Below are 27,097 nucleotides of genomic sequence, written 5' to 3' on the forward strand. Positions count from 1 at the left end.
TACTGCAGGTCCTTCACTAGAGCTGCAGGAGATTAAAAATAGTTAGCTCAAAATTGAAAGTATGATGAAAACCTTTAGCAATGAGCAAGTTAATTTAAAGAAACAACAATTTCAGCCTCAACCATCTTACCAACATCAGACTCTAGCTGTAAATTTGCCTTATCAGTAGCAAAATCAAGGCTAGCCTTAGGGAAATAGGCCGCCATTTCAGGGCAATGCAATGGGCTACAAGCAGAATATTAATCAAAGGCCTTTCTGTCCATATAATCCAGTTCCTCTCAATTCAACTAATCCAGTTAGAGATATTGTGGCTATGCAAAATAATCTTGCAGCAAATTTTGAATGGTGTTACCCTTGTAATGAACCACATAATCAAGCTACGTGTACAAATGGAGTCATAAATCAAGCATTAACGGTGCAAAATACAGTAGTGGGACAAAAAAATGTCACAAATGACACACCTGAACAACAACATGATGCACCAACTCATAAGACCGCCTTCCTCAACTGGTAGAGAGATGAGTTTTGTGCAGTCAACAATGACTCACCAATATCAGTGCATACCCAAGCTAAAAAAAGAGCTCTTGAATCAAATCAAATAGCAAACAATGGTAAAGCAACTGATACAGCTAAGCCACCATCAAGTGCTATAAACATGGTGGGAGACACTCACGTCCCTATCACCAAGGAAACCATTCACAAGCCAGCAGAACATGCTATTGTTAAAGCACTTCAAAAATCACACCTTGCTGCACCATTCAATATAGTGGAGAATATGAAGAAGATGAACGTGTCTATGTCAATGTGGGAGACTTTGGTTATTCTTGGTCAAATGGATATTCTACAAAAAGCTCTCTTGGATGAAGCAAATCCCACAAAGATGACGAATGAACCAGCAAAGGTGGTGTTGACTAATGCTAATGAAAAGGAGTATAGCGAGAAAATTGTCAAGGAGTCAAATAAGGTAATAAAATCGCCTCCTTTTTACCTTTCTTTGATTATTGGTGACAAGTTAGTCCATAACTGTATGGTAGATAGTGGAGCTACAAGCTCAGTCATGCCAAAAAAGATAGCTAACCAATTAGGACTAAAATACTAGCCCATTGAAAAGGGTGTTGTCCAACTTGATGGGACATCTATAAGTACCATAGGTGTAATTAAAGATGCAAGTGTCACCCTTCATGCCTGCCCCAATTTCACCATTTAGTAGGATATATATGTCATTGATTTACCCCCATATTTTTCCATCTACCTGTCTAGAGATTTCACAGCAAAAATTGGTGGTTATTTATCATCTAATTGGTCTCACATGCTTTTTAGGACTAGATATGGCACTAAAGTCACCATTAAATCTGAGTTGCTTGCAAAACATCACATAGAACCCTATTTACCCAGCGTTGTCAATGAAAATATACTTTCATTTGATGGGGAGGAATGTCATATAGCTGCTAAAAATCGAACCCAGCTAGATAATGTCCCAGATATTCTTCTTGATGAATGGGCAGCTAGTCAAACGTATGAGAATCAGTATTATCATATGGAAAATGCTGACTTAGGGACCTATATTATCCATGAGCAAAATGAAATTGTCCCTAATCTAGTCAAACCAGCAGATCAGTTGGCAAAGTCCCATCATCAGCTATGGAGCATGTTTTTCGATGGTTCAAGGGGTAGACAAGGTGTTGGTGGGGGTGTTATGTTGATTTCACCTAATAATGAGAAATATTGTGCTGCATTCAGATTCAGTTTTTCTTGTACCAACAATACAATAGAGTACGAAGGATTAATCCAAGGGTTAGAATGGGCAAGAAAATGAGAAATCAAATGTATCAAGGTATACGGTGACAATGAATTAGTAGTAAATCAAATCAGATGTCTGAATGCTGTAAAGAATGATATTTTAAAATCTTATAGACAACGTGTTTGGAATTTCCTTGAAAGTTTTGATGCATTTAACATACTGGTTGTTCCAAGAAATAAAAACCAACATGCTGATAGGTTAGCAACAGTAGGAGCCCAGTATGATATTGTGTATCTGCACATACTGATCAGCAACATATCAAGATCATTACGAGGCCTTCAGTTCTTAATAATGACACTCATTGGCAAGTTTTTGACAGCGATGAACAAATTTTTCAATTTTTGCTGGAAGAAGATGTTTTTGCTAATGCTAACCAGCAGAGATATAAGGATCAATATGGTGATAAGATAATTTAGTTAAAAAATAATAAGTTTCCAAAGGGTTTAGTGACACTGGAAAGCATTTTCAATTCAGATGATCAGCTCAAATCTGGAAAGGCTAACTTGATGGTTACAGAAAATTAGTATGTAGACCTAAAAATTTCACCGGGTAAATGTTTGAAATTGTTAAAGTTAACTTAGCTGAAGAAAAAGAAGATTTTCTTCATTTGTTTCAAGAATTCAGTGATGTGTTCACTTGGCAGTATAGTGACTTAAAAGGATTTAACCCAAAATTGGCACACCAAACAATAGAGCTGGAACCATCAACAAAACCAGTGTAACAAAAGCAAAGGCCAATTAATCCTAGGCTGGAACTGTTGATGCAAAAGGAGGTTTTCAGGCTAATTGAAAGGAAGATAATTTTTCCTATTAAGCACATGAGTTGGGTTTCTAACCTAGTTCTAGTAAGGAAGAAGAATGGGGAGTTACGATTGTGTGTGGATTTTAGAGACTTGAATAGAGTCTCATTGAAAGATAGGCACCCGCTTCCATCCATGGAACAAATTTTACAAAGCATCTCAGGGGTTGAGATGTTTTCTTTATTGGATGGTTATTCGAGTTATAACCAAATCTTGGTCAAGGAAGAGGACCAATATAAAATAGCATTTACAACAAAATGGGGAACCATGGCATACAAAAGGATTCCATTTGGATTGTCCAACACTGGAGCCACATTTCAAAAAGCCATGGAGATGGCTTTCAGAAATTTGATGTAAAAATTTTTTTTGGTGTATTTGGATGATGTCACAGTTTACTCACAGAAAATAGTAGATCACATAGATCATTTAAGGCAGATTTTTGAGCACTGTAGAGAGTTCAACATCTCTTTAAACCCCAAAAAGAGTATATTTTTTGGACATGAGGGAAAGTTACTTGGATATGTTGTATCTAAGTTAGGCATCACGATGGACCTTGAAAGAGTTGCAAAAATTTTAGAGCTGCCTTTACCACAACATAAGAAAGGCCTTCAAAGTTTTATTGGCCGTATCAATTTTGTGCGAAGATTTTTGCTTGATATTGTAGCACTTCTTAAGCCTTTAACAACTATGTTGAAAAAGAATGCAGTGTTTACAGGGACCAAAGAGGCCAAAGAAAATTTTAAGGCAATTAAGAAGGCATTAGCAATAGCACATGTCCTAATCAATCCTAATTTTAGCAAATATTTCATTCTTTATGCCTATGGCGGTTATGATGTGATATCAGCTATGTTAGTACAGAAAAATGCAGAGGGAGTGGAACAGCCAATCACATTCTTCAGCAAAGGACTGGAGGAGTATGAACAACATTACAACTTTGTCAAAAAACATGTCCTTGCTGTTGTGAAGAGTCTTAAAAAATTCAGACACTTGCTGACACATAACAAAGTCATTTTGTGTGTCACGCACCCAAGTATTAAGGAATTCCTCTTAAGTAAAGATCTGAATGAGAAGAGAGCTGGCTAGATCACACGTGTCATGGAGTATGATTAGATATTTAGATCACTAAGCTAGTTAGAGGGAAGGGCATGTGTGAGCAAATTGTAGATAAGGACATTGCAGAACTTGAGGAGCAAACAAATATAGTTTTGTTGATCAGAGCAGCTAGAAATGATGATAGACTAGCAAGCTGGTTACAGGATATGATGCATTTTTTGAAAACCAGTCAATGCCTAGCCACCTTAGATAGAGAAAAGTGAAGATATTGTTGCTTGCAATCAATCCCTTTTGTGCTGATTAATGACATTTTGTATAGGAAAGACTTCAATGGAGTCCTTCTCAGCTGTGTGGATTCAGATCAGACTGCTCCAATATTGCATGAGTTTCATGATGGGCATTTAGGAGGACACTTTTCTCCTAGGACTATAGCTTACAAGATTCTAAGAGCAGGCTATTACTAGCCTGATTTGTTCAAAGATTGTCATACACATGTCAGGAAATGTGCTAAATGCGCTATATTTGCAGGAAAAGAAAGGCTGCCAGCTTTACCCTTGCAGCCAATTAAGACAAAATAGCCTTTTCAAAAGTGGGGTGTTGACGTTATAAGGCCTATTAACCCTCCATCCAGTGCAGGTCATAAGTGGATTATTACGGCCACTGATTATTTCACGCACTGGACTGAAGCAGCCGTGTTAAAGGATGCAAATGAGACAGCAGTCCTAAATTTTTATGATGATATTGTGAATAGGTTTGGAGTACTTGATTCCATTATTTTTGATAACACGCTTGCTTTCATTGGAATGAAAGTCACTGATTAGACCTTTAATCATGGGATTTATCTTAGCACCAGCTCAAATTATTACCCATAGGGTAATGAATTGGCGAAGTCTTCAAATAAACATCTTATAAGGATTATCAAACACAACTTGCAAGAAAACAAAAGAGATTGACATTCAAAGCTGAAAGCCGCCTTATGGGTTGATAGGATTACTCCAAAGCAAGTTATCAAAAACTTTCCTTATAGGCTTGTGTATGGGAAAAAGGCTAGATTATCCATTGAGACAGAATTACCTGCACTTGACCTTGCTACTTAGCTGGTTTTGTTTGAGGAGAGTGACCCTATTTTAGTGCGGTACACCCAGCTAATGGAGTTGGAGGAAACAAGGAAAAAATCCATGGAAATAATGGAGTACCAACAAATGCAGATAAAAAGGAGCTTTGACAGACGAGCTCAAGCTTGAGACATACTACCAATCCTTGTGAACGGGATCTACCTCAAACCATGTTTTGAGGTATGATTTTCGATCTTACCTTGTACATATTGGGATAGTTTCCCTTGTTTTCAATAAATGCATCTGCATTTAGTTTAGTTTTGTTTTCTATTTTGTTTTGGTTTGGTAGTTTAGATTAGTTAAGTTGCTGGTTTACATTGTTTTACAGTCATACTCACTCATTTCATTCGCACATGCATAGATATGTGTGCTCAAGTGCATGCACATATCCAACATGCGCACACATACACACATACATATTGCTAACACTAAGTATGTCTAGCTATCAGCCATACATATCTGCATATGCATACATACATTTCATATGTACATTCAAGTAAGCCCATACATCTACACATATGCCAACCAAATGGTCGACTATGACAGTTCAACTCCTAAAGTTGATACTTGAGTTTTGACCTTGCATACTCATCAATTTAATAAGAATTTCCAATCTTATTAAATTCACGAACATACTTTCAAAACTAAACCAACAACTTTAGAAGTTGCTTTGTGTCAGGTTTAGATGCTAGCATTGCATAATTAGACTCTATGCCCAATGAATAAGGCAATTTAATCATTGGTCAAATGTCAAGCAAGCAGACATACAACAGAAGTCGCCAAAAATCTTACTTAATTTTTGCACGTGTAAAAATTTAAACATGTATGCAATGAAAGTATAGAAGTGTTTTTTGTTTCATTTAAACAAATAGAAATGTCCTTGTATTTATTTACTTTCAATTATACATTAACATTTTCAAATAATGAAATGAAATGATACGCTGAAAAGAAAAATCTCACACAAGCTGTGAGTATAGCTCACTATACTACATTTCTATCATAAGAAAATAGATGAACAGATACATATAAATGAAAGAAAAGAAGTGTAAAGATAACCAGTCATTGCCTATTGCTTTGACTGGTTATAAATCCTCTGTCTAGCATGCTCATCCAGCTCCGAGCTCCATTGATAGCCAACATCTGCAAAAACATGAAAACAACTGATGTTAGATCCCGAAGGATCTAAGCAATGATCACCTATCTCTACAACATATAATCTATCTGTTGATGCATTTCACTATGAAAGGAAAGAAGCTAGAAGAAAAATCAAGGTCATTTGTGAGTGTCACGAGCCCATGCTCGAACCTCACAGAATATTATGCTATGAGATTATAGAAAACAAGTAAAGATTGACATCACAGATTGCTGATGTATATTTACTACAAGAAAGAAGCAGAGAAATGCATTTAATACAACATAATATTAAACAAGAAAGAGCATTTTTCAAATGTCCATCTCATACAAAGAAGATGGTAAAAGAAACTATCTCTGATATTGGTGTATCAAAGAGAATTAGTTATCTATTGGAAATGGATTACTAATAAATATACAAAAAGAGCATTCCTTGGAGTTTGTTTAAATTTGGACCAGCAAAGTTCAATTGTAGCTGAACAGTATTAAAGAAAATAAACATCTTCAACAATGATCATACATAAGTCAGAGTTTCCCAAGATCATTATTTCAGCATGCAAAGACAATCAATATTCAGATGAATTTAGCATCTAAAAGTTTCTAGAAATAGAAGTTGTTCAAAAGAAATAATGACAATGAAGCAATCATTAAGAAGCATGCAAAAGAGATTCATTTATAACAAGGTGAAAGTATTCTAGAACTAGCAGGAAATTTAAAACTAGCATCTAAAGAGGAAGATACCTCAAGACCAAATGAAACTGATGAATTTGAACTTGTGTCACCTCCAAAAGACACAACATTAGAAGCAGCTCAAATCTTTAAGACTGAAAATAGTTAGGAAACATATGCATGGAATATAGGAGATCGGATTTTGACTTTGCTAAGTTAGTTTGGGGGTCTTTATGACCAGTTTGAGCATTTTGTGGATAGTGGAAGGTGAGTCATAAGGTTCTTTATGACTGAGTGGAGCTTTTTGAGCAAAAGATCATTATTTTAGAAGGTTCTAAGTCCTGTTTTGGGAGCTATCTTTCTGCATACGACCCAAACAGTTGGGCATGGTACTTATGGTTTTTGGGGAACTCATTTTGGAGGGGGAAAGCTAATTTATGACAGAGTTTTGAGACATCTTTTGAGTCCCAAGCTTTGTTACAGGGTCTGTAATTCAACATTTTGAAGAAATAATGCCAGTGACAGCAATGTGATTATGCTTTATGAAGTAAATTGTTAAGCTCTTTTCCTTTCTACAAATTCTGTGTGTGTTTTTGAATGATTTGATAAGTTAACTTGTGAATGTTTACATTATTCCTTGTTTTGTGTCTCATTCCAGCACCTTTTTGTGCAAAAGTAAGTCTGCTTGCAGGTTATGATATGTGTTTATAGGTGAAATTAGTCAAAGTGAGATAGTAATTTATCCTCTTTTGTAGTTTCAGTATTGAAACCTTATCATAAATCACTTGTGCAAGCCTTTACAGGAAGATATGCTTTATCTGTATTTTATAGAACTACATAATCCTCTTTGTTACATGTGTGTTACGTCTTCATAGTATCTTCTAGTGTATCACCTCTTTTCTTAGTTTAAGCTTTAGGCTTTAGGTTTATTTTCTGCACTTTCTTACCTTTTCCCTCTAAGTTTTCATTAAGTTTTAGAGTGTTTCACTGAAAGATATAATAGGAGCCAGCCTAGAATCCAAAGGTTTCATTTCATTATCCAATCTCACGTAATGAAATGACTCCCATGTTAAGTAAGGGTTACTAAACATTGCCAGTTTAGTAGGGTGCAAATCCTGAAACTTAACAAGAGAAAAATTGAAAGATGACACACTAAAAATATGATGTAGCCAACATAAAGAGATATTGGAGAAATCCAAGATTCGATAGAATATGGAAGAGATCAGAATGATCAGAAGATGATTCAGAGTCAGTTTAGTGTGCTTCTGAGGTCTAGAAGACCAAGTTTGACCCATATTTGACTAGAGTTGAATTTAGTTGAATATTTCCTAAATGAGTTTTGAAAACATGAAGAATGTAGAGTTGAAAAATTCCAAGAATTGCAAAGTATCAAAAAGCTTTGAGCTGCACGAGCATTCAATCGCGTCAGTCCCCAAAATTTTAAAACATGTCTTTGAGGCATTTAGGTGTGTCAAATTTTGAATTTGATCCCAAAAATGGATCCAGAATAGTCCAATTAGCTAGTGGGTGATTTTTGCGCAAATCTGAGCACTTTCAAAAATTAGGTCCACCCTTATATAAGGGTCCAAGGTGTCATTTTCAAACTCATTTATGCATTTGTCTTCTAGTGATTTTGAGCTCTAAGAGAGACATGGCAGTTAATGTGAGATATCATCAATTTGAGCACTCCAAACATCACAGTCGGCCAACAGACTACGGACCACTGGTGAGTCATCGATTCCCTACCTTCATACTTTTTCTTTCATGCATTTCTAGGTCATTTATTGCATTTATTAGCATGTTTTTAGGAGGTCCAATCGATCTTTGCATGAAACCTATCATTTTTCACATGAAGCAATAGGGTGCCCTATTTCTTCGTGTGCGGTGGGGAGGATCTTCACACGAGAGGCACTCATCTCTCGCATGAAGAATGAGATTCTTCACACGGAGGCAATTCATTTCTCATGCGCAAAGATCTTTTCTCATGTGATGATGTGATTCTTCACATGAGATCTAAGATCTTCGCACTATACTTTGCAAACTTTGCGCGAGATTTCACGAACTTCGTGCAAAATCCCATGATAGTCATGTTAAAAATTTTCACTTTTGTGCTCAAAAATTTCATTTTAATTTGTTTTGGTGTATCATTTTGACTTGATACTTATTGTTTCATTTGTCATTTTTGTTGTACGTGCAGGAGGTCTTTGGTGATGTCACATTTAGATCACACTACCCACCTTACGACACATTCCTCGGTAGTCTCGATGCTGTCGACTTGGAACATATTGAGCGGTTGGGTTTATCTTCTTTGTGCCAAATTCCAGCCATGACAGTGAATCACGACCCTCTTACTGCTTTGGTGGAGCATTTACATTCGAAGACAAACACTTTTCATTTGTTGATGGGTGAGATGATGATCACCCTAGAGGATATATGGAGGATACTAAGGATCCCATTTCATGGTGCCCGAGTCATATATGATACAGTTCCCCGAGTAGGGATAGAGGCACTATCCATTGTGTTTGGGAGAGAGCTACCGAGGGGCAGGGCCATCAGTTGGGATGAGCTGATGCACACTTATGGACTGACGCACAGGCTAGCATCTGTGCTAGCTATATTTTTGAGTTGTTTCTTATGTCCTGATAGAGGACAGCATGGTTTGGACTGTGGGTGGGGAGTCATGCTTCGCAAGATGTTGGAGGCACCCAAGATCTTTGGGTGGGGTCAGTGCATGTTGGCTCACCTTTTTCATGAGATGTATGAGGTAGTCTTCCATGAGAAGAAGACGATGGTAGCTGGAGTAAATGTCTTACAGATATGGGCATGAGAGCACCTTCCCATATGCAGGCCCATTGATGAGGATGTTTGAGAGCCCATGGAGCCCTATATATGTAGATATCAAGGGCACATTACCCAGGTCCACTTGGGTAAGACTAAGCACTAGAGGACACATCTTGATGACCTAGTCTCTGTTGTATGGTGACTTTGGTGAGAGACAGAGGATTGGGACGATGCCCTCAGAGAGCTACCATGGATGTTTAGTTCTCGACCTCTAGTGGGCAAGACCACATCAGTTATAGAGAGATTTGTTATTTCACAAGTGTGGTGGCAGTATGGCCAACCATAGGACATTTCTCATAAGTACTATGCCTATGCTAGGTTACAAAAGGATGTTGAGTAGGGATGGCCACCACAAATGGATCTAGGGTGATCCATGATAGATATTTGTAGCCTAGCTATAGTTCAATGGGACTACTTGCCAGAGATAGTAGATGCAAGGATGATGCCTTTGTATCAGGTATTTTTGATTAGCCATCTGTTCCCATGCTTTATAGACCCATTGGGGATGGTAGGACAAGCATAGAGACAGGTGCCCTAGCAGCAGCAGCACAACCACAACTGCTAGGTCAGCCACAGGTTCGACACTGGGCACAATAGGTGTAGATTCCTTAATAGCAAATGGGATCAGACCCAAGTGCCGGGGGTAGTGGGATTGGACAAAGTTAGCATCGTAGATAGAGGATAGAGGAGCAAGCTCCACAATAGGAGACTCCTCAACAAAAATAGTCACCATAGTAGGCACCAAAATAGGGGGCTCCCAAGCTATTAGATGAGGAGATGATGAAGCATCCTACCAGCGACATGTAGGAGATAGTGTGTCGCTACTGAGAGAGGATTCATGTGGCCTCCTCATAGTTGGGAGAGTTATAGATTTCAGTGGTAGTCCGAGATGCACAACTAGTGGAGAGATAGCTAGAGATAGATCGATGGAGAGAGCGCGTCAAGACTGTAGAGTAGAGATTAGAGCTGGCATAGGATGAGATCTGCTTTTAGTCAGCTTGGGTAGCTTACTATTATGCTACATATACGAGTGTGATACCAGATGAGACACTTTAGGTTCAACACTTTTCTTAGTATGCGTGAGAGTTTGGAGGTACATGACCTCCTGCCAAACCAGATATGCCACCATTGCCTCTGCCACCTGCTGCTCCTGCTCCTCCTGGAGGTGAGGGTATGGGACAGAGTTAGACGCTCTATTCCTAACTCTAATTTTGATCTCTAGCTATGTATCGACTGGTGTGCCAGCACCACATGTATCATTTTTTATCGATTGTGCTCGAGTAGTGCTCATTTTTGTACTGATCCATTCTTTTGATATATATATATATATATATATATATATATATATATATATATATATATGAGATCTTGAGCTAGGTATCCTTGTGTACATGTCATTGTGTGTTTTTCTTTACTTTGATGTACATGGGATTTAGACATGATGATTATGAGATGTATGTTTGAGTTTGATTATGATGTGATTATGAGCACATAGATTAGATATTATGAGTATATGGATGCAATGCACATGGAAATGGACTGACATCTCATGTAGTTTTGTATGTTTGTTGCTTGACAATGATAGGTACTTCACCGAGGAACATGAATCGACAGATCAAATGCTTGTGCAGCCATGGAGAAACCTAATACATGTGGAGATGCCCCTAATCCTTCATCACAAAGGGTAGGAACAGAATGACCATTGAATGGTGTGCTTATGCAAATGCAACATGAAATGTGAGACTACGCTAAATGCAACCCTAAGTCTGGTTACCAAGCCTCAATATTTAATCATCACTGGATATAGAACAAAGCTCCTAGGTCATACAATTCCCACTGACATTGCAATCATGGAAATATGAATATAACATACGTTATTGGTTTGCCAAGATTGAATGTAAGCATTCGAGGCACAAGAAGCCAAAATGACTAAAACATTTGCCCCTTTTAATGTAGCAAGTTAACATAAGCATCAAAGCATAAATGTTAGGATGACCTGAATGTTGCTTGCATACAAAAACACCAAACACATGAAAGATCACTCTTATGCTAAGTAATTAGTAAGTAGTATGTCCACAATGACCTTTGCATCCATAACCTAGTACAACATTCGCATTTTACACTTGCAATGACCCGTTCGTTCACTTAGTAGGAGGAGTTTTGAGACATTTTCTATAGCATGGAGAATTCACTTCAACAGACAAGGAGAAGCACCAAACTTCTAAATTTGAACAATGAAGAGGAGTCAAGGTACAAAGGGCCATCCAACATGAGATAGAGACTCTTATAGTGGACACCCCTCTTTCATGAATATTACAAAAGTTTTGGAACTGAACCACAAACAAAAAAAAAAGAAAAGATCATGCCCCTAGTCCTTACTTATCTAGTCAATAAGGACATCACCGAGTTGTTCGAGGAGACATGAGAAAGAAACAAGAACAAGAACCAAGAAAAGCTCAAGATATCCAAAGATTTTTATCGTTATGAATTCAGTGGGATGTGTTATAGGAGTGATGTTACTATCCAAATAAACATTAAATGAATCTCTTTAAATAAGGTGATAACAGTAGACAGACACAGTCAGAACGACTGGTGACTGGAGTCGAAGAGAAATATCCAAGATGGAGATTCTAAAGAGGATAGAGTGATAGTAGACAGACACAGTCAGAATGACTGGTAACTGATGCATAAAGATATTCATCAAGAGAACTTGAAACATGACACGAGCAATAGTAGGTAGACACAACTGAAACAACTGGTGACTATTGCAAAAGAGATCCTATGAGGAGGATCCCAAAATGAGTGACATTAGTGATAGTAGGCAGATGCAGCTAGAATAGTTGGTGACTATCATGAAAGAGATCCTATGAGGAGGATCCTGAAATGAGTGACACTAGTGATAGTAGGCAAATGTAGCTAGAACAGTTGGTAACTGTCACGAAAGAGATCCTATGAGGAGGATCGCAAAATGAGTGACACTAGTAATAGTAGGAAGACATAGTGAGGACCATTGGTGACTGTCACAGAGGAGATTCTATGAGGAGAATCACAAAAATAGTGACACTAAAGGGGAATGCCCTCAAGTTGTAACAAGACTCAATCCATGGATACATGAGCAAAAAGCATGAAAAGAAGGAAAGCAAAAGCATAAAAATGCATGTACAGAATGGCCAGAAGATGCATTGCAGGATGGAGCATTGGGAACAAGAGGCGCCTATTTACCAGGTTTTCACTTTCTTGGCGAGATTTTCCCTTTTTTTTTGTATTTTTGAGATTTTTCACTTTTTTTTTGGTGTTACCAAGGTGGCTATTGCTAGGTTTTCACTAGGGTAACAATTTTTTTCAGGTTTTTTCCTAATTTTTAGATTTTTTTAGGACATATAGAGAATCTCAAAGAGCTTACTAATATCAGATCAACTGTAAAACTACTTTAGGTGGAGAGTGTTGACAGGTTCTTTAAGCACTTCTCCTTCAGTTGTGGAAAGTTGATAGGTGCCAGATCCATAGACTTCAATAATGATGTAATGACTAAGCTAGTTTGGTTCAAACTTTCCTTTTTGTACTCGTTGTTGTTGATTCTTGGGGTTCTCTCTTAGGACGAGGTCACCTAGCTGGAAGTCACGTGGCTTGATCCTTTGATTGTAGCTTCATGCCATTCTTTGTTGATACGCTTGCAGATGATCACATGCCACTTGTCGTCGTTCATCTAGTAACAAAAGCTCTTGAAGCCGAGCTATCCTATAGTCATCATCAGTGATAATGCCCTTCATAGAGATTCTCAAGGTAGGAATCTCGACCTCTATTAGAAGCACAACATCCATGCCATACACCAACGCAAAGGGAGTCATGCCCATTGGAGTTCTAATGCTTGTCCGATATGCCCAGAGGCCTGGATTGATCTGGAGATGCCAGTCTCTCCCTGACTTGTTGACTGTGCGATGAAGAATTTTGAGAATCGCCTTATTGGATGCCTCATCCTAGCCATTACCCTAGGGGTAATAAATGGAAGACCAATGTTGTGTGATTTTGAATTTCTTACATAGTTCATTGAGGTCTTTATTCTTGAATTGTAATACCCCAAAATTGGCTCATTGCCATGATATCAATTCTGGTATATTTTTGATCAATCCTAAGACCTATCCTAATAGGCAATTCTTATTCTATTACTCACTGCTTGACTTAATTGTCAAATGCTTGAGACCTTAATCTGCATTAATTAGACTCATTATTTAATCCCTATAGTACACACTCATATTAGCCACATTAAACCTATTTGATTTCAATTTAATTTAATCTAAAGTATTCATACTTTATTAAATTAAATTATCTCCTAAGGCTAATGTACTATAGAATTAAATTTATTTAATTTAATAAATATGCCTATTTTAATTAATTAAACAAAATTATTTAATTAAATGGGAAGCCATTCCAAATTAATTAAATGAAGTTATTTAATTAAATAATAAAAGTGTCTCTAATTAATTAAATAGAATTATTTAATTAATAAGAAAATATATTTATGGGAGCATATCTCATTTTATTAAATTAAATATCTCTCCAAAATCTCTCTTCAATTCAAAAAAGGGAAATTCCTAGTTCAATACTGATCAAATTGGAAATGACTCAGATCACTTACTCTGACACTAAAGTCTATCTGAGTTGACTGACTCTTACACTTAGATCAAACCTAGTTAACTCCCTTTGATTTGGGAATTTTCCTTTATGACTGAACTTTATCTTCAATCCTAACCGTTGATTGAAATCGATCTCAACTCTCAGAGGTTTTCAGGTAAGTCTATTTAAGAGACCCTCATCTCTTCATTTTCGAGGGATGAATTAGAATTTGCATCGAATTTCTGTCAAATTGCATACTCATTTAAGCTTATTACATTCTCATAAATTTTCATTGTTAGCTTAAATCTCATCTAGATCTAACATGCATACATCTTTAGCGTAGTTTCTTTTATATGTTCTTAGACTAGTTTGCATATCTCATTTTAGATTAATTTGCATATTCACATAGATTAGTTGTATCTCATTTTCAAATCCTTCATTCTTAGAGGGTCTAGTTGCTTGCACCTCGATTCTGAGGATATTAATGAGCAAAATCCATTTAGATAGAAGGCAATAGGTCGGCTTGTTGGATGATTTTTGGATGGACAATCCAATGTTCATCCCAGGATGAATTCTCATATAAAGACCATGTTGAAGTGTGTGTGTTAATATAGGCCACAATTCATGCATACATTGTTGGAATGGCTTCCCATTTAATTAAATAATTTTGTTTAATTAATTAAAATAGGCATATTTATTAAATTTAATAAATTTAATTCCATAGTACATTAGCCTTACAAGATAATTTAATTTAATAAAGTATGAATACTTTAGATTAAATTAAATTGAAATTAAATAGGTTTAATGCAGCTAATATGAGTGCGTACTATAGGGATTAAATAATGAATTTGATTAATGCAGATTAGGCTCTCAAGCATTTGACAATTAAGTCAAGTAGTGAGTATCAGAATAAGAATTGCCTATTAGGATAGGTCCTAGGATTGATCAGAAATAGACCAAAATTGGTATCATGGCAATGAGCCAATTTTGGGGTATTACATGGACCTTTGAAAAATTTTGATAAAAAAGAGAAGATATCTAGAAAGAGCTTGAGAATAGCTTTCTAGTGCTTCTTCTGGATAAAAAATTAGAGCTAATTTGAGAAAATTAGCCCCCCCAAAAAGCAAGAAGGATCAACTATTTTTTACTACAAAAATAAATATCAAAACTAAAAAACCAGAATATCAAACCTATACCATTGGACAGGTCTTGGAATCATCTTTTCAATGCTATCCTATTTTCTCAATGTCAACATCGTGTGCCAAGTTATGACAAAAAAATCACCTGCTTCTTTTTATAATAAAACAAATAACAAACATGATGAGTTAAGGGCTATCAAATTTTGGCACATAAGCTTATGACATCAGTACTATGCCTATTGTAGTGTTGATGCCATCTTTGTGTAGATGTACCCTATTGATGTCACCTTTGTGTAACGTAGTTTTGCATGAATTTTTTTAAAAGGGTGTTAGAGTTTTAGGTGACTCTACAACACCCCCAAGATCAAATGAAAGACCAAGATAACTTCCACAAGAGAATGGAAAGACAATTGCATGAAGATGAAAGAATGCTATTATTGATAATGGACTTGATTGGCATCCAATGGATTGATTTGAAATGTACATAATAGGCCTCCTTATATAAGAGAGGCAATAAGACACAATGATAAGGAGAAGATAAGCTATCACCCACACAAGGTGGAATCACATGTCCATGAAAGGTGGATCATCCTCCATTATGCAATGAAGTACATGTGATGATGAGGATGATAATGTGATATGTGCACTAAATTTGGAATGAGATAACAACTATGACCATCTAGAGTGGAATTCTCCTATACCATGCATTTAATTGAGGTGCAAACTCGTAAGTGTCTTAATCACAAAATACTATGAAATTTATTATCCTAAGTAAGCTTAAGTAAGTGTAATTAGTGAATATTTAATTACACCAACACCCCTCCTAAAGTGCAACTTAGGGGAATGCACTTAAACTCACAATACAAGATGGGTCCCAGCTACAAGGCCATTTTAGGTACCCATGTACAATATGAAATGCAATACATGAAATGTAATCTCTCATAAAGTGGAGAAAGAGAGAAAACCTAATTGGAAAAACCCTCCTCCAAAAAGAGAGATGAAAACAAGATGCACGGATGGATGGAGTAGTCAAGACCCCCAAAAAATTGCACACATCATGTATATACAAAGAATAATCCCCCCATAGGAAGGAAATAAGGAGACATGATATCCCCTACATAATGAAGAAGCTCCAATGTAGATGAAGAGTACCTACAAGAAAAATATAATCCAATGCCTACAAGAAACATGTCTCCCCTTACGAAGAGATAAATACATCAAATGATGAAGAAGCACTTCCATGTAAACAGTGAGGAAGGAGGAAGAAGGTCTCCATGTATGCATCTCTAAAGACTGAATAGGTGTCTCCAAGCTCAAAGATTTTGTCACACCATCAAGATGACCTATGAGATCTAAAAAATCAAGAGAACATGAAGAGTTGGGAAATCCAATCTCCAAAGAAGGTGAAGAAGTATCTTGAAGAGAAACCTCCTCAGATGTATTAACCAAACTTGCATTATGAGACTCATCTGAAAGAGCATCTAGAAATTCATCCCACACTACAAGATCTAAAGCATAAAGATCATCCTGCTAAATAGTAGAACTCATGTCTGAAGAAGTAGGAGGTGGAGGAGTAGGAAGCTCAACACTTTTATCAAGAACAAAATGATTCAAGTGTCCAATATTATCCTCACATGAATTATTCACCCTTGATAAAGGGTTAGGTACATCATGAATATCTTCATCATTATCAACAAAATGTGAAAAAGAATACAAGCTTGATGTATGATCAACAACTCCCATAGCTATGACATCTCTAATCTTCATATCCCTAATATAGACATAATCAAGAGTGAACTCAACAATTTTACCTTGTTCCCCATGAGTAATTTGTTAAATGGAAAGGATATTAGTGGTCAAGGATGGTACACAAAAAACATCATTAAATATACCCCATCCCATAGGAATAGAACCTTTCCCACAAACCTTCATGTTTGTATTATTACCCATCAATATAGGTGGAGAAGTACAAGGCTCAATAAAATAAAACATATCCATAGAAGATGCCATGTGATGTGATGCAACTAAATCAAGAAGCCATTTACCTTGCTTAGGATGTGTGGAAGCAATAAGTGCTTGTCCTTTGCCTCTAGATGATAATGTAGATGTAGCAACTACCTAATATTGAGAAGAAGGAGAAGACACTGATGAGTGAAACTAGTTATTGTTCTTTTGAAGAATGTGAGTAAGCTCATCAATCTTTTTATCGAAACATTTATGCTCATCATGTCCTAACTTTTGGCAATAAGCACATTTATATCTCTTTCTTCTAGATGATTCCTCTCTTTAAGAGGACTTGGATTCAATATTATGTTGTGAAGGAAAGTCATCACCTTTGTCATGTTTCTTAGGATCCTTTTGTTGTTTGTTTTCCTTTCCTTTGGGAGCCTTTGGAGAGGAGTCATTTGCGACCAATGCTTGATGCTTTGAAGTCTTCAATAGACCCATGTGTGCTAACTTTGCTTGTTCCCTTGTGAGCTGAGCTACAAATTCATCAAGAGAAGGCATTATGTATGCACTACCAAGAGCATCCATAGTAGTATAGAATGCGGAAACAAAGATTGAATATTTAAGACCTAGCTTGGAAAGAATAGATAATATCAATTGCTCATCATCTTTAGTATTACCACAATTAGAAAGCTCCAATCTAATGGAATTGAACTTAGAGAAAAAGTATTGAATATTGTCAAAATCACATGAACTTAGACCTATAAGCTCATTCTCCAATTTGAATTTTCTTATTCTATCAGGTTTACCAAAGATTCCTTCCAATATAGTCTAGGCATCATGAGGATGTGTGTAGGATGCAATATGATATAGAAAATCATGATAGATGGTAGATCTAAGAGTGCCAAGTTATTTATCCCTTCCATCAAAGCATTTCCTTCTTTCTACAACACTTGTAGCTAGTTCTAGATTATGTCCAAGAATCATTCGAAGCAATCCAATACTCATCAACTTATTAGAAACTACTTGTTTCCATTCATGATAGTTATATGGAGTGAGCAATGGAACTTATAGAAAATCTATAATGAATCAAAGAATGATTGAAATAAACTAATAACTCCTTCAAATTACTGATTCAATTAAGAAAATTGAAATCCAAGTATTCACCAAGTGCAAATATAGCCAACAAAAAACTATTTTTGAAAGTGATATGTCCACTCCAAATCATTGAAGTATGATTAAAAATCTAGAAAGTAGAGAAAAAATCATGCACTTTCAAAAAAAAATTGCACCTAAAAATGTTACTGGATGTGCCCAAACAAAGCCTAGAAAGTTGCAAAAAATGGGATTTGTGATTTTTTGAAAATTCAGAGACAGATTCAAAATCACCTGCACCACTATGTAGATCATGAAAATCTACCCCAAAAAAAAAAAAAATTTCTTGAAAAAGGAGTCTATATGAGGAAGATAATGTTGTTTGAAAATTGCCTCTGAATTTTTTTTTTTTGAATCACCACTGCCGCACCTTCAAAAATCAAATGGCTCTAGATTTGGCCTCAAATGTTCGATTTGGATTTTTAAAAAAATTCAATTTAGGGGTTTTTGGACCTCCTATATATGATGCCAACCTCTAATTTGCACTAGCAAGCTCCAATTTTCACTTGCAATAGAAGGTGAAAAAATAGGACTCCCAAAATCTCCTCCAAATTGTGATGTCCAAATTTCCAATGTTGTACCAACAATAAGTCAAGATAAGATTACACTTCTTGAGAAGAGGTCTTCACACCATGAGAGCTTTGATACCATGTTAGAGTTTTAGGTGACGCTACAACACCCCTAGGATCAAATGAAAGACCAAGATAACTTCCATAAGGGAATGGCAAGACAATTGCATGAATATGCAAGAATGTTATTATTGATTATGGACTTGATTGACATGCAATGGATTGATTTGAAATGTACATGATAGGCCTTCTTATATAGGAGAGGCAATAAGAGACAATGATAAGGAGAAAATAAGCTATTAACCACACAAGGTGGAATCACATGGCCATGAAAGGTGGATCATCCTCCATTATGAAATGAAGTATTTGCAATGATGAGGATGATAATGTGATATTTGCACTAAATGTGGAATGAGATAACAACTATGACCACCTAGAGTGAAATTCTCCTACACCATGTGTTTAATTGAGGTGCAAACTCCTAAGTGTCTCAATCACAAACTACTATAAAATGCATTATCCTAAGTAAGCTTAAGTAAGTGTAATTAGTGAATATATAATTACACCAACAAAGGGTAAAGTGTTTTTTAAAAACTTTTTGAATAAATCAACCCTTCTTTTTTTAATAAGGCATGCACCTTTTTTATAAAGTATTTTTAATTAATTTATTACTTTATTTTATTTTATTGGAATATTACTAAAAAATCACTAACTCAGGAAGCATGCATGACCTGGGGGAAAAACAATTTCCTCAGTGTCCAAACTAGATGTTCCTTATGTGAAAATAGGGGTTTTTGGGAGTTGTAAACTCAACGATGAGGTCCATTTTTTCTCGAACTACACCATAAATTAGTGACCCCCTTATTGCAATAAAAAAAAACTTGAAATCATAGACCTGATCCACTCAAACCCTCATTCTTCTAATAGCTTCAAAAAACCCAAACAAGTTAGAATAGATCTGGCTCTGATACTATGTAGGACTTGAGCGATACAAATCCACATATCCCATAGAACACGTACATGCAACAACTTGTCACAGAAAAGAAAAGACTACAGAAGGAAAGGATTTTTTTCAAACAATATGCAAAATTTTATAATCAAACTGAAAGAATGAATTGAAAATACAAGAGATCAATCCTTATAGAAGAAGATCATAAAACCTAAAAGGAAAACCATAAGAGGTAAAAGGAATTTAATATTTAATAATTAATTATTAAATGGCTAATGCAAGTACATGAAAGGGAAATATTAAGAAGGGAGTAAATATAATTTAACAAATTTAATAAAATTGATTCTTTTCTCTAACAATGAGTGAAGCAAAAGTTGATAAAAATGCATCCACGCATAGCTCTCCCAATTAAAGAAAAATTGGAAAAGATCATCAAAGCTAGATTCATAAGATCTATTAACTAAATTGAGTGGATTTGAAATATTGTACCACTTTTAAAAATGCATCCACGCATAGCATGCCCTAAGGATGACTTTCCACTTCCAAACATAGATAAGATAGTGGATATGATTGTGGGTTATGAAATGTATTCTCTCATGGATGGATTCTTAGGATATAACCAAATTAAGATAGCTCCTGAATACCAAGAGAAAAAAAAAAACTTTTACATATGCATGGGGAACGTTTTGTTGGTTTCATGCCATTTAGACTAAAAAATGCTACACTAATTTATCAAGGAGCTATGACCACTATATTTCATGACATGATGCATAAATATATAGAAGATTATGTGGATGATACCCTATAAAATTATAAGAAAAGGGATACACATCTTGAGGATTTGGGGTTAATTCTAGATCGAATGGAACAATTTCAACTTAGTCTCAATCCAAAGAAATGTGCTTTTGATGTCACTTCAAGGGAACTACTAGGATATATCATTTTGGTGAAGGGAATTAAAGTTTTTCCTAAAAATGTCCAAGAAATAATAGATATGAGACCTCTTTGAAACATTAGTTAGATGAGAAGTCTTTAAGGGCACCTCTAGTCTATTAGGAAATTTATTTGTCAACTTGCTGATAGAGTACAACCATTCAAAAATAATCTACATAAAGGAGCCATATGTGTGTAGACTGAGGATTATGAAAAGAGCTTAAATAAAATCAAGAAATATCTAGCAAATGATCTAATTCTAATGCCTCCCATTCAAGGAAAACCTCTTATTTTGTAAATCTTAGCTATAACTACATCCCTAGGGGAATTGTTAGCATAACATGATGAGATAGGGAAAGAAAGATCAATATATTATATCAACTAAACATTAGCATCTTATAAGATAAACTATAATAATATTGAAAAATGTTTCCGTCTTGTAGTATTTGCAACTCAATAATTAAGGCATTACATGCTTGCACCCACTATACATCTTATAGAAAAGATTGGCCCATTAAAGTATCTATTGAGTAAGGCTACCCTTACTCATCGATTAGTGAAATAGCTGATGATTTTCTCTAAATTTAACACTGAGTATATTGATTATAAGGCCATTACAGGTCAAGCTATTGTATATCAACAAACAAATTTCCCTCTACAAGATCATGCTATTATGCATATAAACTTCCCTAATTCATTCATTATGTATATTACTGAACATATATAGAAGTTGTTGTTTGATGGTTCCTACACACATAATAGATCAGGTGTTGAGATTTTTTTTGTCACACCTCATGGGTATAGTATCCCTAATTCTTACAAATTTCTATTTCCATTTACAAATAACATAGTTGAGTATGAAGCATTGACAAATGAGATCAAACTAGCTATTAAATGGAGAATCACCAAGCTACACATCTTTGACTCTTATCTTATTATCTGTCAAATAAAAATTCATTATCAGTTTAAGGATGAGAATTTAATCCCTTACAGGGAGTTAGTTGAATATCTAAGAAATTACTTCACTTTCATCACTTTTTAGTAAATACATAGAGTAGAAAATAAAGCAATTGATTATATGGAAACTTAGGCTTCTATCTTATAATTACAAGAATGTGAATCAAGATTTAGATTCTTCATAGAAAATCTACATTACCCTACCTATGAATCCCCTAAAAATTATGACATTTGTACCATTTTTGGTCATGATCCATCTCACCATGCCAAGATCTATTCTTGTCTTCATGAATAATTATCTCTAATAGCTTAAACTATAACAAAAATTGCCAACTCATCTGTGATGTTTCCAACTATAGCCTTATCTTTGGTGACTTGTTTAGGAGGGGTATAGATTTAACATGTCTTAGGTGTCTAAAGAAAGATTAATTTGAATGTACATTAGTTGAAGTCCATGAGGGCATCTATGGGTCTCACTCCAATGGTCTTGTGTTTTCTCAAAAGATGCTAAGGGTTGGTTCCTATTGGCCTACTATAAAAATAAATGTCATTAGGTATTCCAAATATTGAATAAATGTCATATATACAATAATATAATCTATTCTCTAGGCAAGGGGTTTATACCATCTTTTACACATTGGCCTTTTCAATAGTAGACCTTTGATGTAGTAGGTCAGATTCACCCCAACTCATCAAGAGGTCACAAGTTTATCATCACTGCTACAAAATATGTTGTAAAATGAGTTGAGATTGTACCTTTATCTATTGTAATAGGAAAATAGGTATCTTTATTTATCTAGAACTACATCATCTATCAGTATAATATGTCATCCTCCATAGTTATTGACAATGAAGATCAATTCAAAAATAAAGATCTAAAATAACTACATAAGAAGTTTAGGATCAAACAACACTAGTTGTCCATATACTATCCATAGCAAAATGGATAAGTTGAGGTTCACAAAAAATACTACTAAAAATATTACACAAAATAGTTAACAAGTCAAGTAGAGATTGACATTTTCATATCAATCCAACATTATGGGCTTACAAAACTAGTATACATGCACCTACACGAGCTATAAATTTTGCACTTGTCTATGGGTTGGAGGCTATTTTACCTCTTGAGATTGAGACTCCTTCACTTAGGGTATCTCTTAAAGGTCTTGTGACATATGGGGATCATAGAATTAAACATCTATAAGAGTTAGAACTTTTGGATGAGTGTTCATAGGCTACCTTTAATTGAAGGAGGGTTTATTAGAAATAGATGTAACAAAGTTACACTAATAAATTTCATCCTAAAGAGTTTGAGGTTGGAGACCCAGTCTTCTATGAAAATCCAAAGAATCAACAAAATAGAGCTCAAAAGGGAAAGTTTAAACTTAACTGGCTGGGTATGTATATCATTACTATTGGCTTAGCTTTCTACACCTCAGGGAGATCAACTTTGCGAGCCTATAAATGTTCTCCACCTCAAGAAGTTCTATCCATGATATCCTAGCATTCAAATTTATTTTGTACATATCTTATGATCTTGAAAAAATCTTTAAAAAGTCAAATATGGTCCTAAAAAATGGACTAAAAAGCAAAAAAAGTCCTAAAAATCCCCCAAAAATTAAAATATCAAAAATTACAAGAGAAATCATAAAAATTACTATAAAAAAATGCTCCCAAGTGGTGAAAACCTAGAAATAGGTGCTACTTGAGACCTATGTGCTTCTATCTCTCACTTCTTAGTCTTGATACTTTCCCATTTTACTCCATCTCATGCGTGTCTCCTAGTCTAGAATTGGTCTCTATCTAGGTCTAGGGGACATAAACTATGTCATTTTTGATCTCTAAGATGTATTGGTTTTTTGTGACACCACCCAATCAATATTTCTCAACACTTTCCCTTTACATCGAGTATTTTTCAATAGTTATTGATTGGTCTACTTTCTGCTTACACTTTTTTAATGGTCAATTTGTACAATATATCTCACTCATAGGAATAAATATGAGAAAACTAGTAATTAATCTTCATTTTAATATCATACTAGAACTAAAATGCTTCAAACATGTTTGCAGATTTTCTTTGTGTACTTCTTGTTATTGATTTTAGTTGATGTTCCCTCCTTAGTTACTCTAGGATGCCACTTGACTAGAGGACTAGGGGCATGGGGGATAGTTTACTTTTTATTTTCCTATGGGTATATTTTTGATGACCCTGAGTGTCTTAAGCATATCTCTTTCTCTAACCCCTTTAACACTTAGGTAATTTGGAATTATGTCCTTGACTATTTCATTGTGTTTGTTTTGCAAGATTGTGATTATGGCTACCTTGACATTTTGTGTCTCAATGCAAGCATAATCTTGCTATATTAACATGAAATATAATTGCACTTTAATCTTGACCTCTATTTCTTTGATGCATAGGTTAGATTCCTACACCCTATTCAATATAGATCATAATCATATCTTCATAGTTGTGCTTACACTAGAGATAGTTATATGATCTTATGATATCCCTTAATAAGGCTCAATGATAATAAAAATGACCTATTAAAGAGATCCTTGAAAATTGTGCTTTTCATTTCTCATCCTTATTTATATCTTAGGTTGCATGATAGTCTTGCATAGAAAGTCTCCTTTATAACTTTTGGATGTGTCAACCAACCATTCTTGATTATTTTTTCTTCTATCTCCTATCCTAAAATCAAATGGGTTGATCATGTAATCACAATCAATATTTTCCAAAATGATAAGTATTCAAATCATTATGTTCATCACATTTATTAGAACATATAAACATGAGCATAATATCTATGAAACAATCACACATATATCATGGTATTGGAAAAGATAAAGAAAGAACATATATCATTGACATTACATGAGCATAAGGAAGTAACATGTTGAAAGTAAAGAACACATCCATAATAAAAGTATTAAGTAAATGAGACCCTAGATATGAGGTATATACAATAAAGATCCAAGGCCATAGTTAGCAATGTATGAGAATCCTCCTTAGATAAATGGCTCACTAGGCATAACCCAACTAGATTAGGACATCTCACTACTAGAACTAGAAATACTCACTACATACAAAAAACAAGTAAACATGTTAGAACATGTTAGTAAGATATCAAGAAGCATCTTAAAACACCAAGGAATCACTCAAGACAGTCAAAAAGTCCAACTGATTAGTATTAAAAGAATCAAAAGAATCAAATTTAGTTGTACGATATTGTTGGAAATTACAAATGGAAAATGTATACTTCGGGGGGGTGGTTGGGTGGGGGGGCGAGGTGGCAGGCGGGTTGAATCAGAAGTACCAATCTCTAACCAATAAAACTTTTAATCTTTAAAACAATGCATGCATAAACATATTGAAATAACATGTAAAGTAAATGCATCCACATAAAAACTTAACACCAAATATGATTACCTAGAAACCCTCCAGTGAGAAGGTAAAACTAGGGTGGGAATGACACCCACAATTCTTCACTACTGCAACAATAAAGGTTACATGATTTGAGCATTCTCATGATCTGTCTTGTGAAAGGTCTACCCTGTTAAAGGCTTACAAAGGATTGTTAGATCCTACCCTATTAAAGGATTTTAACACCCTATTAGAAGTGTGCCTGGCTAAAGGACTTTAGAACACTCACTTGGAATGTCATCCTATTAAAGGATTTCTCAATGACTGTTAACTCAACCTTAATACAAAGGATTTTATCCTACTGATATAGTTGTTAGAAAATATAGTAGAATGTTTGATCTAATACACTTTCAATCTAATATTTATTATATCAGATCTCAATTCATTCCTTCTTAATCCTTTCTAATCTAGTATGGAATTGTTGTATCCTCGATCCTCCATTCTGCAATTCTATCCTTCTTCTAAGTCACCTTGAATGTATGCTAATCAATTCACCCCTTTCACTACTATCATCACCTTCTCACATGCATTCTTTAATGCTCTCTCTCATTCATACTCTAAATTATGTGACTGTATCTCCCTTTAAAAGACTTTGGTGATTTAGGGTTAGGTATGAATCTATGATTAAGATTCATCCAACTTTCCTGCTCAATTCCTTTCATTTTTTTTATTGGTTGCATGTTGATCACATAGGGAATCCAAATAGATTTGATCTTATCTTCAAAGCTTTGAGATCTATCCATATGTCAACTCAAAAATAGTTTACATAGTTGTTTGTGCCATCACAAACAACTAGGTCATTTCTATATTACTTGACACTTGTTAATACTGGTGCTTGGCACTAACTATTCACTCAGCACTTGAAACTTCCTCGGCTCTGTCTATTTTCTCATCTTTATCTATTTTCTTGGCACTCATTAAAACTCGGCATCTATACATATTATACTCAGCATATGTTACTAGCTCAACATGTGTTACTAGCTCAGCATGAACTTAGCAAATTTCTTTAGCAAATTTCTTAAGTGTGTTAACACTTAATTGTCAAAACCAATTTTGAGATCAATAATCTCCCCCTTTGACATGAGTGGCAAAAAAACTTAACTATAAATGATGAATTTAATCTGCTCAAGTATAATATACATCCAATTTGGCATATATACAAAACTTCAAAAAGGTGTTCAAAATTTTATAAAGAACTATATACCTCAAAGTTTTATAACTCCCCCTGAGTTAATGTGTCTTTGTTATATCCAAAATCTCTCTAAGTAGATTTGTCTCGATTGTAACTCTTTTTCTTCATTCTAATACTCTTTATTTGATATGCTTCCTGCTATTTTCTTCCCCTTTCTTCTCTCTATTTATTTTTTAACTCCCCCTTTCACATGTCTCCCCTTGCATAGATATTTCTCCCTCTTTTTGACAAAGATGTCAAAGGGTTTATACACTAAGTATGTATTTATCTAAGAAGTTCTTATTTACTTCTAGTACAATTTTGAGAGCATCATCCTAGTTGTCTATTGCAACATCTAGTGATTTGATTTGGATGGTTGTCTTTGCTGCAAGGTGAACTAAGCCATCTAGTGTTGAAAGATTAGGATCTTTCTTGAATACTATTTAAGCATAGGCTAGTTCTTTCTATAGGATTTCCATGTGAGGGGTTATGGAGGCTTGAATTTGAACTAACTTGGCTCTTGTATTAGCCTCTTTTGCTATCAATGTAGCTAGTTCCTTCTATTTGTGAAGCGTGGAATGAAAGTGCTTCTCACTTTGAGCTGGGTTTTGTGGTAAGTACATACTAGATATTTTCAAGTTTCTCTCCAAACTCAAAATCCTTTGGCTCATTTCTTATGTGAAGATGAGGTCACATAATTTAGGGTACAATGAGAATATATTCTCAAGTATCTTCTTCACTTTTTCTATTTTTGTAGCCAATTCCACTTGTGATAGTGCTATTCCACTGGATATCTTCTCATTTACTTTTCCTTGAAACTTCTTTTCAGA

Source organism: Cupressus sempervirens, chromosome 4, assembly GCF_028749045.1.
Source record: "Cupressus sempervirens isolate cs-2001-9-10 chromosome 4, ASM2874904v1, whole genome shotgun sequence".
Lineage (NCBI taxonomy): Eukaryota > Viridiplantae > Streptophyta > Pinopsida > Cupressales > Cupressaceae > Cupressus > Cupressus sempervirens.